Source organism: Cydia pomonella, chromosome 13, assembly GCF_033807575.1.
Source record: "Cydia pomonella isolate Wapato2018A chromosome 13, ilCydPomo1, whole genome shotgun sequence".
NCBI lineage: Eukaryota > Metazoa > Arthropoda > Insecta > Lepidoptera > Tortricidae > Cydia > Cydia pomonella.
Genome location: NC_084715.1, coordinates 3,495,019 through 3,508,274, shown reverse-complemented (window position 1 = coordinate 3,508,274; position 13,256 = coordinate 3,495,019). Strand labels below are relative to the sequence as shown.

The following is a 13,256-nucleotide window of genomic DNA, read 5'->3' as shown; positions in this document are numbered from 1 at the left end:
TGAACCATTGCAATTATTAAAAGGGTTTCCTTTATCGGATAGCAATTATTTAGATGCTTACGCGGCTTTGATCGATAGATATAATAACAAACGAAAATTGGCGTTTCGTCATTGGGAAGAAATTCAGAACGCTTCGTTGAAATCTAATTCGCCTAGCGAGTTACGTCGACTTGTAGACACTTTTAGAGAAAATATCGCGGTTTTGAAAAATCTGAGATTTCCCGTCAACGATTGGGATTTTCCATTGTTTTATTTATTGATCAATAAATTGGACCAGGATACCCGTCGTCGTTTTGAACTGCAAAACGACAACAAAGATGTACCGTCATTCGAGTCGTTGTTAGAATACGTGAGTAAGGCCGGTCAAGCGTTAGAGCTCGCCGACCTCACCGAGTGCGCCGCCGCCCCTGCGGCACGCGCACCCACGGCACCCGGGCGTACCGCGCGCGCTCACGCCGCGCCGCGCACCGCTGCCTGGCGCCCGGCGCAGGATCGTGCTCCTGCGGGAGCAGCCTATAAAACGCTAGTCACCACTAGCGCCACCTCGATCGAATCGTATTGCGTGTTATGCAAGTCAAATCATGACCTTGCTAAATGTGTTGAATATCGGAACAAGACGCCTCACGAGCGCTTTTCTGTTGTCAAGGACAATCGGCTCTGCGTCAACTGCTTACGTTCTGGACACGTAGTTAAAACTTGCCCCTCAAAGTCTCGTTGTCTAAAGTGTAATGTTGCCCATCACACTACTATTCATTTCGATGTCGATAGCGGTAATTCCAAAGTCAGCGTCGCTTCTTCGGCCTCGACCAACGCTGGCGCCGCGACTTGCTCGTCGTCCTCGCCCCTCGACACCCCAATGCACGTACCTGACAAACAAGTGGCCATGCTCGCATCCGAGCCAACACCTGTGGGTCGAATATCTCTTTTTGCTACTGCATGCGTGGAGGTACTAGATAAGTTCGGTAGTTATCAAAAAATTCGTATTGTCATAGACAATTGCAGTCAGCCAAACCTTATTACGCGACGTTGCGCGCAGCGGCTTGGACTTCCGATACGACAAAAAAATACCTCTATTGAGGGTGTATGTGAGGTGTCAACGTTGTCAACTTCTTATACCACTCTTAACATTCGCAGCATGAAATCTGATTTTGAAATGTGTGTCGAAGCCTTTGTTACACCCAAAATCTGCAGCGATCAGCCTGCAGTAAAAATTGACATGGACCAGTTGTCATGCGTCAAAGCATTTGAACTCGCCGACTCTAATTTTGATAAACCTGGATGCATTGACGCCTTATTGGGAGTGGATGTTTTTTGTCAAATATTTTTGGGTAACCGCCACAACTGTGACGATGGACCCACAATCTTTGAGACCAAGCTTGGCTGGGTTATCATGGGAAAGGCCCCTTGCGCAACTTCCCATTCCCAGACTTCATTGTTTTGCTCGATCGAATCGCTCGATACCCAAATTCGAAGATTTTGGGAAATTGAAAGTCTCCCTAACTCTTCGCCCTTAACTGACGATGAAGTCATGTGCGAGAAAATATTCGCCTCGACTCACGCACGTGACTCGAACGGGAGATATATCGTACACTTGCCGTTTCGAACCGTCGATCCTCGTTTAGGTGACTCGCGCGCTCTTGCCGAGCGCCGCCTGCTCTCTCTCGAAAAGAGACTCTCTCGTGAACCGGAACTCCGGACAGAATACAATAATTTTATGCGTGATTATCTCGATGCTGGTCACATGGAACCAGTAGCACCCCAGTCAGACGGGCGTGCTTATTACTTAGCACATTTCTGCGTGCTCAAGCCCAGCAGCACCATCACCAAATTGAGAGCGGTCTTTGATGCTACTGCTCAGCCTACTGGAGGCCCCTCGTTGAATGACCAGTTGCTCGTTGGACCGAAACTACAATCTGATCTCGTTTCGATATTACTTCGCTTTCGTTTGCATGCGGTTGTTTTCACAGCCGACATACGTCAAATGTATCGACAAATTTTAGTCTCTCTTGCCGATCGAGATTTCCAACGCATTTTGTTCAGGTTCTCCCTCGATGAACCTATACAAGAATTTCGTTTAAATACCGTGACCTACGGCATGTCTTCGTCCAGTTTCCTTGCCATTCGAGCCCTGATTCAATTAGCTATTGATGAAGGCAAAAAGTATCCTCGTGCGGTTGACGTCCTCAAACGAGACATTTACGTCGATGACGTGGTGACAGGCGCTGAGTCTGTCGAATCAGCTCTCGACCTTCAGTCTCAGGTGGTTCAGATCCTAGAGAAAGGATGTTTCGAACTTCGCAAGTGGTCGAGTAACTGTCCCCGTCTGCTCGAGAATCTCGACCCAACCCATTGTCATAATAAGTCGCTCTCTTTTGATTCGGAACCGACATCTCCTGTTAAGGTGCTCGGCATGGAGTGGAACCCGTCCAGTGACGCATTCACTTTCACGGTCAATGCGCTTCATGAAAAATGCACAAAACGAAATATTCTTTCGGAATTGGCGCGCATATTCGATCCTCTTGGGTTTCTTACACCCTTGACACTCTCGTTCAAGCGCATAATTCAAGAACTTTGGACTCTCGGTTTGGATTGGGATGTGGTAGCACCCCCCAACATCAGCCAAAACTGGTTTCGTTATCGTTTAGATCTCGATTTGTTGTCGTCTCTCGAAATACCTCGATTCATTCCATCGACGAAGTCCTGCAGTGTTCAGCTGCATGGCTTCTGTGACGCTTCCGAGGCAGGATACTCGGCTGTCATTTACTTTCGCATTCGACATAGTGATGGTAGCATCACTATACATTTGATAATGTCACGCTGTAAGGTCTCTCCTTTGCAACGTACTTCTACCCCCCGTTTGGAACTGTGCGCTGCAGTTTTGCTGACAGACCTCGTTAAACACATAAAGGAAATTTACAACGGAGACGTCCAATTTGAGGATATATTCTGTTGGTCTGATTCCACTGTGACACTCTCCTGGTTACGTTCGCCATCGCAACGCTGGAAAACTTACGTCAGTAACCGCGTAAGTCACATACAAGAAAGAATACCCGCTGGTCATTGGCGCCATGTCACGTCAGAAACCAATCCAGCTGATTGTGCCTCTCGCGGCGTGACTGTTCGAGAACTTGTAAATCATCCTCTATGGTGGACAGGCCCGGCTTGGTTGGCACTTGACAGTAGCTCTTGGCCAAAGTTACCGTCGTCTATCGAACCGCAATCGGACTTGTTGGAAGAACAAAGGGTCCCCAAGCAGACCGTGTTGTTTACTGCCGTCAACCAACTTGATGACTTCTTATCCAGACATTCGAGTCTCAATAAGGCTAAACGCATTGTCGCTTACGTTCATCGTTTCGTACATAACTGTCGTAACCCTCACAAAAGACGCTTCGGCCCACTTGTTCAATCGGAACTCGATGGTGCCCTTACTAATTTAGTTAAGTTAACTCAAGACAAGTCATTTTCGAATGAGATAATATCTCTAAAGGAAGGTAAAAAATTGCCTAAACAATTCAGAAAACTCAGTGTTTTTATCGATAATTCCGGTTTGTTGAGGGTGGGCGGTAGGCTGGTTCACTCTGAACTTGATTATGATTGCAAGCACCCTTTACTGCTGCCCAGTCAGGATCGCATGACACAGCTCGTCATCGACCAAGTACATAACGATAGTCAGCATCCGGGATTACGCACCCTAAATTTCTTGATTGCACAAAACTTTTGGATACTGGCTTCTAAGCGCGTAATTAGTTCTCGCTTATCGAAATGTATAAAGTGCTTCCGCTCTAATCCAAAACCTTTGGTGCCCCGTATGGCAGACCTCCCAAAAAATCGAGTTTCACAAGTTAAGCCTTTCTCGTGTATCGGTGTCGATTTTGCGGGTCCTTTTCCCACATACATTAAACGCTATCGTGGAGCTAGGCCTTTTAAAACACACGTGTGTTTATTTATATGTTTTGCGACCAAGGCTTCTCATGTCGAGCTTGTTATAGGACTGACCACCGAAGCCTTTCTCGCTGCTTTGCGTCGATTTATCGCTCGCCGTGGCCGTTGCCAACGCATACATTGTGATCGAGGTACGAATTTCGTAGGCGCTTATAACGCATTGTTACCTCTCATGCAAGACGCAGCTTCTCGTGAGAGTATCGAATTCTCTTTCAATCCACCAGCCGCACCCCACTTCGGCGGCTTGTGGGAAGCCAACATCAAATCGTTTAAAACGCATCTTGCTCGCGTTGTAGGGAATCAAATCCTAACTTATGAGGAATTTCTTACAGTGGCCGCCCAAATTGAATCGGCCCTTAACTCACGGCCACTCTGTGAGATGAGTTCCGATCCAAACGACATGTCAGTGTTAACACCCGGACATTTTCTCACCTTAGAGCCCTTAACATCACTTGTAGATACGTCAACTAGCGACATGAACATTTCAATGTCGAATCGTTGGCAGCTTGTGCAGAAACTTCATCGTGATTTCTGGAAGCGATGGCATTTGGAGTATTTGCATACATTAAATCAACGCGCGAAATGGCACTCGGATATTGATGAACCCAAGGTGGGCACATTAGTATTGATCAAAGATGAACAACTGAAGCCACTTCATTGGTCTCTTGGTCGTATAGTATCTTTGCATCCGGGCAAAGATGGGATCTCCCGTGTAGCTACGGTTCGGTCACAATCAGGTCTAATACAAAGACCTCTGGTAAAGTTGTGTCCTTTACCTATAGACTAGTTTATTCTTAAAATACTTTGTATTTGGTGGGCGGAATGATCGGTCCGGACACCATATCTAGTTTAGTTTTATTTGTTATTTTTTTGAGACATTTCATTTCTATATCGTAAAATGGAACACATTAATTAGCGACAGTAGGTAGGGTACTTTTCGAATATTTTTTGACGTTTATAAAAGCCAGTGGAAGGTAGATTGATTTCGATGGCTGCTCTTGGCCGTATACGCAAGCTCGTGCGTCGTGAAAAATAAAAAATACCCAAAAACTGTCGATTTGTGTGCTCGAAACCCTCACCGGAGCCACTACAGCATCAGCTCGCCAATGAAGAGTGTCGGTACCGACAAAGCGATTCGTCGTGCAGAGACCGGGTGAGTTGGCTTTCGAGCTATTTGCTTTCACTGGCATAGATTGTTAAATTTCTCGTTATCTAAAACAATTTCCCTATTCGAGGGCGATTGTACAAGAAGGTTCGAACCAAAATTAGTCATTAGATTTCCTTGGTCGAACTGATCATTCACCAAGTCATAGGTATAACTTTAGTTGTAAGACTTGTTTTTTTTTTATAGATTATCTATGGTTTCTTATTTACGTTTCGTAGGTTAAGATGTTCACTTCCTATTGGGCGTATAGCATAAAAAAAAAATTTTTTTTGAAAAAAAAAATTTTTTTTTAACCCAACTAAAGATGAACTGTAACACTTTGGGGTATCCACCCAGTGTTATAAACAGCTGAGTAGCATATTATATAAGTACTTTATAGGTTAGAAAATGGTATGTTTATTTTGGTAAGATTTGGTAGGTAAAATATCTTCGACACGGATGTCATAGTGGGTCAGTCAAGGACTGAGACCTGTAGTGATATTTTCAACATTACATATACGCTTTTAGCTATATTGAGTGGACAAAACTTACCGGAGCGGTAGGTCAGTCTGTGCGTTCACTCCGTTGCATTTTGCGCATCCATGTCGTGTTCCTGCGTTGTGCTAGGACACAGGCACTTTGTTTTCGTTGTGGTATATACATTTCACAATTGAAATACATTTTAAAACATAGAAATACCACGTATTAACAGTATGATTTCGATAAAACCGAGCAGTTGTTTATTTCAGCGGTAGACACTGACGGCTGTCAATGTCATTTGGTTTTTTTGTCCATGGTTCCGTAACAGACGGTCGGTCACCCTTGTTGTACGACAATAAACATATACTTGTGGTTCTTTTATCTTTTTATAATTTCCAATTATTAATAAAGTCCGTATTATTTGCTTCCCAAAATGAGTAACTCTTTTTATTGTTGATGTTTCGAATTATTCCGAGAGTCAAACCGGTCAGTCGCGGTATCCATTGAATGGGAAGTTTTTCATTCATCAGTTTGTCTGTGGTTTCTCGGATTGGAATTTTGATAAATCATTGTTCGATCGATCTTCGAGATGTAAAGGATCTTAGAAAATCTTTGGGCAATCAATCTTAGGGGTATGTAACCTACTTGAAGGTTTTATTTCCTAAAACTGTGGTAAATTCAAGTTAGTAATCGTTAATGTAATTTTGTTACAGCTCGTTCCAAAATGTGCATAATTTAGCGTCTTAGAGCCTACCTAAAATGGCGGCTGCTAATCTTTTCCCTTCAATTTAACATAACTTGGTGAGTTTCCACACTTTTTAAATATATAAAGAAGGAAAGGCGGAGGTAGTGTGTCCTTTCGCAAATGGGTTAATATAGTGTTTTATGTGGATTTTCCAGCAAAACCTAATGTAACGTCAACCACCTCTTCGTCTTGCCACGCGGTCTGCAGGCGCCGTCGTTGGTATAGGAAATAATGGACCCGGCATAAACCCCGGTAAGTCATTTAATCGCTTCATTGCCGTAATTTAAATCGCGCTGTGCCTCAGTTTAAAATATAATTTTTCTATAAAACTAAACGTGTTAAAACATAATTTTTTTTAAACTAGAACATTCTCTTTGTTCTTAGGGTTTTTTCTGGACCCTGGTTTTTTCTGGACCCTGGTTTTTCCTGGACCCTGGCTACTCTAAGGCTGTGCCATCCGGTGGCAGCGTTCTTCTTGGCAGTGTCCGTGAAGTTAAGACTTTTATGATATACCTTTAGTTAAATATGGACCCTTTATGCTGAACAGGTAACCTGTAATCCCTGTGAGCAATTGCTTACTGCTAAACATCCCCGGAGGTTGGGGCATAACTTTTACTGTAGACAGTGTTATGTTAGGAAGACAAATTTTGATATTGTTGTCCGTAGACACATGGATGCCTATGATGTATTTAGTGTAAATTTCAAGAAATAGCGGTGTCACTAAGAAGTATTTAGTATTACTTATTTACTAATAAATAACTCGTGTTGACCATAGCGGGTCATATATATTTAAGGAATAAAAGGTGTGTATTAAATAAATTTGGGATTTTCATTTGGATATGTCATGCGCTTGATGAGAGTAGAATCCTGGCGTCCTACCTTAAATTTTTGGATACCTATTCTCACTACATAGTGGCCTGAACCGCGACCCTATCTATGATTGTAGTTAGCCGAAGGTATTTGTGAACTTTTCAGTAGTGAAGTTTGGTGAGTTCTGGATCACTCCATAGAAACACGTTTCCTTCTATGGAAACGGTCTTTAACAATAATAGAATCAGATCTTCTCCATATCCAGAGCTCACCCACACCTATTACAACACTAGGCGATAAATGTCCAGCAACACGAACGTGTCGCCAGCGACGTCGGACGAAGTGGCGTGATGTTGCCGGAGATCGTTCGACATGACTGGCTCATTCGAGCGGCTCATTCGAGCCATGAGCCAAACGAGTGAGACGATGCGATTATGCGAAACAACCGTTTCGGAGTAGTGCGGAGGGTGTCGGGAAAACATGGCGGGATCGTATCGCATGATTCGCCATCTTGGTCGCACTTATGAATGTGTATATTACAACCATCTCTCAGATCCACTGAGTGATTTCACTCATTTGAGTGATATATATGTCATGGACCAATTTTGCGCATCTCGACATGTCCCTGACACGTCAGGTAGAACATTTCCCCTAATGTATCCCTAGCTTTAGTGAAACAGTCGGTCGAAAATCTAAATAGAATATTTTGTCTGTGTAGCGTTTCATAGAGACTAACAGATGTGAAAACTCTCAGACAAGCAATTGAGACAGCATTAACTAGTATTTGTGAGAGCTCAAGCATTCTGTAGCTTAATTGCAAGACAGTACCTATCGCTAGAAGTTCCCTTTTAAAGACTGTTAATACACATGTGAAAAAGTAGCAAGATAAAGGTAAGCTTCGGATTCAGACTACACTCTGTATAAAATATAAATGTGTGATAACAGAAGCTCTCAGTTTATGATATTTGCAATCATTATGTTGTTTACGAATTAGATGTGTATGTATTGATTGTATAGTTAATTATTTAATTACTGCGGAATCGAGACAAACTATTCTGGTTTAACGATGCTTTTTGATCAAATATTATGTAATTGTGATTTTTTTCAAGGCATTGCGCTTGATTATAACGCGTAAAATTCAATATAAAATTACAATAATTTTACATTAGTCCTTCTTAATTCATTTATTTGGCACGCAAGGCAGCCCTACGTGCCGCTTACCATGCGCTGATTAAAAAGCCATGAATATTGTTTTACGGGTAATAGATGGAAAATACGCCGGAAATATGCGACGAGCCAGACTACCTACACCATTTCTTTTTGTACAATATTGAACTGTGTGTTTAGACAATTGACCGATGTTGAGACAGCTCGCCTTGTTTATTATAGTTATTTTCATAGTGTAATGTCATATGGTATTCTGGTTTGGGGCAAAGCAGCTGACATACAGACTATATTTGTCTTACAAAAGAGAGTCATTAGTTCTATATACAGCTTAAGAGCACGTGAATCATTAAGATAACGTTTCAATAAATTATATATTTTAACTGTAGCTTCCTAATACATCTATGATATAATTATTTATGTTGTTATTAATCTAGACTCCTTCACTAAGAATTCTGATGTCCATAACTATAACACTAAAAATAAAAATAAGCTTTCTATCAGATAGTTTCGTGTCCGCAAAGTACAACAGTCATTCGTCGGGCAATGCATTCATTTTTTATAACAAGTTACCTATCTGAAGATGCTTTACGATAACCCTTTCCAGCTCTTAAGAATTACTTAACGCATTCACTGCCACCGACGTCATACAAGTTTGTTCCTGGAAAGATGTACTAACTGACCACCTGGTTGGCAAATAAATTGGAAAATTAGGAAAAAATACTAACTGACCACCTGGTTGGTAAATAAATTAGCTACTTAGGAAAAAAATACTAACGGACCACCTAGATGCCAGCCTGGTTGTTAGTTAAGAAATAAAAGTACCAACTTTACAACCAGGGTGTGGGTCAGGAAAGCCTACTACTAACCGACAAACCAGATTAACGCTTGGGAAAAAAACTACTAACCGTCCAACTGGGTGAAATGTCTGGTTGAGACGTTGGTAATAGAGGTAGGCCACGCCCCCTGGCAGTGAATGCGTTAAAAATGTCATTGATGTTGAAGGCTTATTGAGAAGGATTACTTCACAGGCAAACATGCATGATCCAAACCGGAAACTGTAATAAAAACATGTAGCAATTAAAATCATTGTATTATGTGTAGACTGTACAGGTAGAGTTATAGGTGACACAGCTCAGCCCGCGTAGCTAACGTGCCAATCGTTAACGCTCCGTAGCGAACGAAACGCAACTGTCGCTGTCCTACTATTATGGAAGAATGATACAGAGAGATGACTACGCAAATATTTTATGTAGCTATTTCACAGCAATCAACCAGATTTATATAATGTATATTATCATTTCTTTATTAATTTTATTTCCTTTTCCTTTTGTAAGCATTCGATATGTTTTTTTGAAAGAGCTACGTATTTGTATGATTTGACGTACCTACATATATATTTTTTAATCTAAAGGAAAAGTAGCTATTGTATGTAATTGAAGCGCTGGTGGCCTAGCGGTAACGGACTTGCAATCCTTAGGTCGCGGGTTCAAACCCTGGCTCGTACCAATGAGTCTTTCGGAACTTATGTACGAAATGTCATTTGATATTTACCAGTCGCTTTTCGGTGAAGGAAAACATCGTGAGGAAACCGGACTAATCCCAATAAGGCCTAGTTTACCCTCTGGGTTGGAAGGTCAGATGGCTGTCGCTTTCGTAAAAACTAGTGCTTACACCAATTGTTGGGATTAGTTGCCAATGGGACCCCAGGCTCCCATGAGCCGTGGCAAAATGCCGGGACAACGCGAGGAAGATGATGACGAGCTATTGTAATTGTAATCTAAATTGGTTTTTTTTTCTTATTTAATACAAGTTAGTTATAATAAGATGTATTGTTTTGAAAGCCGTACTGTGATTGGTGCGATCTCACGCACGACTGAGTGAGTGCGTGAGTGAACAAGACAGTATCAAAACCAAACTCACAAGCGGTATTAAACCTTTAAGTCTAACGAGAGACTTTGCCTCCTTATGTGTGTTCTACCGCTTATACAATGGGCTATGCTCTGAAGAATTGTTTAACATGATGTGTCCACGGCTACTTTTTATCACCGCACCGCCCGCCGTCGGCAGGGTGTTCATCCTCACACCCTAGAACCTAAATGGTCGCGCACTGTGCGGCTTAAGAGGAACTTCCTTCCGCGGACGCTCCAGTTGTGGCATTAGCTACCTGCCGAGGTTTTCCCGAGGGTCTACAGTATGAGGTTCTTCAAAAAAGAAGTGTACAGATTTTTAAAGGCTTGGCAACATGCACTCTTCAGAAGTTGCAGTTGTCCATAGACTACTGATTGCTTACCATCAGGCAGGCTGTATGATTGCTTGCCACCGGCGTAGTATAAGAAAACCAGTTCAGAATCAAAACATTTGTTTAATTAGAATCGAGCTCTAGGATCTTGTAGCTAATATTTGCACTCCAAGATTTGCAAGTAACATTGTAAGTTCATACGCAAATTACATTATCATTCATTATATTCATATGTAACATAAATAATAAATTTCGACGAGTACTTCCAAAGCAATTTCAGTATTACCTTTGTTCTGGCTGTTTTGTATGTCTTTCCATATTTTATTCGTATTGATTGTTTTGGTTACGATGGAAGGATTGTTGTTGTCAGTAAGATTAACGACATGTACGTTTTTATGTTATGATTAAAATGGTTTTTACGATTGTAATATTTGACTAGTAACGACAATAGTTATTTGTTTTACAAGGGAACAAATTAGTTGTTTAACCTTTCGTACATTAGGACGAAACCTATTGATACCTGAGCAAGCGAAAATTTAATTTGTACCACTAGCGTACCGATCGTATTTTAATAGGTACCTGATGTTTATACCCCATTTCGTTTACCATGGCGGGATTCCCCTTAAAACGGTCAGTAGACGTAAATAATACAAGGAGTGACAACAAAGGATACCCGGCAAACTTTTTTTTGTGGCGTCGTGTCTTACATGTAACTGTCCAGTGCTGATCCTTTTGTGTTATTATTTGACCACACGCTGGCTTTGAAGAGCAGAGCTCGTAAAGCAATTGTTAAACAATAGATCAACATTATGGTTCTCTTAGTTCAAATTCAAGTGGAACCCCGCCATGGTAAATGAAATGGGGTATACCTATAGCGGCACTTCCAGTGCAAAGTCTATGAAAAGTTAGCTAGGTCCAACTGTAGTTAGACTATGATAACTTGTCAATGGTAATTGAGCCGGTCAAAAAAAACGGGTTCTTCAAAAAATTTGTGTTCAGGTTTTTAAACGGTCGGCAACGCGCGTGTAACATCTCTGGAGTTGCAGGCGTCCATAGGCTACGATGACTGCTTACCAGCAGGCGGGCTGTACAATTATTTGCCACCGACGTAGTATAAAAAAAAACTTAAAAAACACTCATTTAAATTAGAAGAAATTTACTAAATTTATTGCGTAATAAACAGAACTATCCTGTGATACCTAGTTCAGTTAAAAAAACATGTGTTCCAAGTCGAATATAAGAATTTCGCTTCGCTTCGCGCGCTCGTTGGAAAACCGTGTCAAAATATCTTAATCATGCCTTATGAAAAAATTAAAATTTGCATGCATTTGTTCACCTTTCTCTTATCAACAGTCACAAAGTGTTAAATATTTTTAGGGTTGTAATTATTATTGTAGGTCCCCTACCAAAATGATTACGTCAACGCAGCTCCCTTTTTATACCGTGACGAGAAGCGTGTGTGGGGTAGACACAAAAAAAAATGTGCGCAGGGCAGTTTCTGGCGAGCTGTTGGAAAGTAACGACCCCACGGACATAAGTACTCCCGAGCGTCGGTCAGGGTCTCCCGTCTCCGGCGTGCCTTCGTCGGTCGGAGTGGACCCCAAGGGAACCCGCAGGTCTCTCAGCTCTGGCTTGCCTTCATTGGCCGTCCAGAGAGGAGTCGTTAGAGCTAAATGCTCCAGGGGTGGAAGTGAAAAATTGCAAAAGACTCGAGTTGGCACAGTGTTTGTTATCACCCTGGGTAGAAAGCGGCGTACACCTCTCGACACCCCTGTGCCCCTCACAACGGTGTTGCTCCTAGTCATCTTCACGACGGCAGTTTCAGGGACCCATTTAGTTATTTTTAGGATTTTTTTTATGAGCTTGTCCCACTGCTGGGCAAAGGCCTCCCCATATCTTTCGCCACTCATCACGGTTTGGTGCATGCTCCCGCCAGTCGCTGCAAAAAGCGTCGAGGTCATCCCGCCATCTCTTTTTTGGTCTGCCTCTGCCTCGGCTAATCTGCGGTGTCCATTCGGTAGCCAATTTGGCTCACCGATCCGGGTGCAAAGGCAGACATGTCCCGCCCAAACCCACTTAACACCCACATCTACGATACCAGCTCTGGAGCGCAGTTCTTGAAATCGAAAAGGGAGTTGAGCAAGGCGACCCGCTATCTCCGAAACTCATCTCATGCCTACAACAGATTTTCCAAAAGCTAGCGACCAAGTGGGAAACAATGGGCATTGTCGTCGACGGCAAAAGGTTGACTAACCTGTGGTTTGCCGACGACATAGTTTTGTTCTCCCAGACTGCACCCCATCTAGAACAAATTCTACAAGACCTTAGCACAGCAAGGTTTGAAGTAGGAATCGAAATGAATAGGGCCAAAACTCAGTTAAAGACCAACGGCGCGAAACATAGCGTCAGAGTTGATGGGCAGGATATCCAATATGTCGATGAATACACCTATATGGGCCAAATAGCATACTTCGATATGGCTTGTCATGGATATTTGTTGTTTACGCTATAGCGCCAGTAAGATATATCTTATTCTACCAAAACCATACCTATCCAACATTTTCAAAATACTCATAATTTCATTTCACCAAACTTTAACAATAAAATTTAACTCATTATTTATACATGTGGCAATAAATCATTAAATGTAACAAATTAATTATGTATATAACAATGGCCGTGTTTATCAATGTGTTTTATCTATGTTCTGTAACTAGATTTTATATGTA

At 42.1% G+C, this 13,256-nt stretch overlaps 1 long non-coding RNA gene across 1 annotated transcript; it reads left to right on the top strand.

Annotated features, from left to right (window-relative positions):
* Positions 1-5,456: 5,456 nt before the first annotated feature.
* On the top strand, positions 5,457-7,130 carry LOC133524000 (uncharacterized). The gene is made up of 2 exons (XR_009800307.1): positions 5,457-6,198; positions 6,280-7,130. It is a non-coding gene; the product is annotated as an uncharacterized LOC133524000 (long non-coding RNA).
* Positions 7,131-13,256: the final 6,126 nt, after the last annotated feature.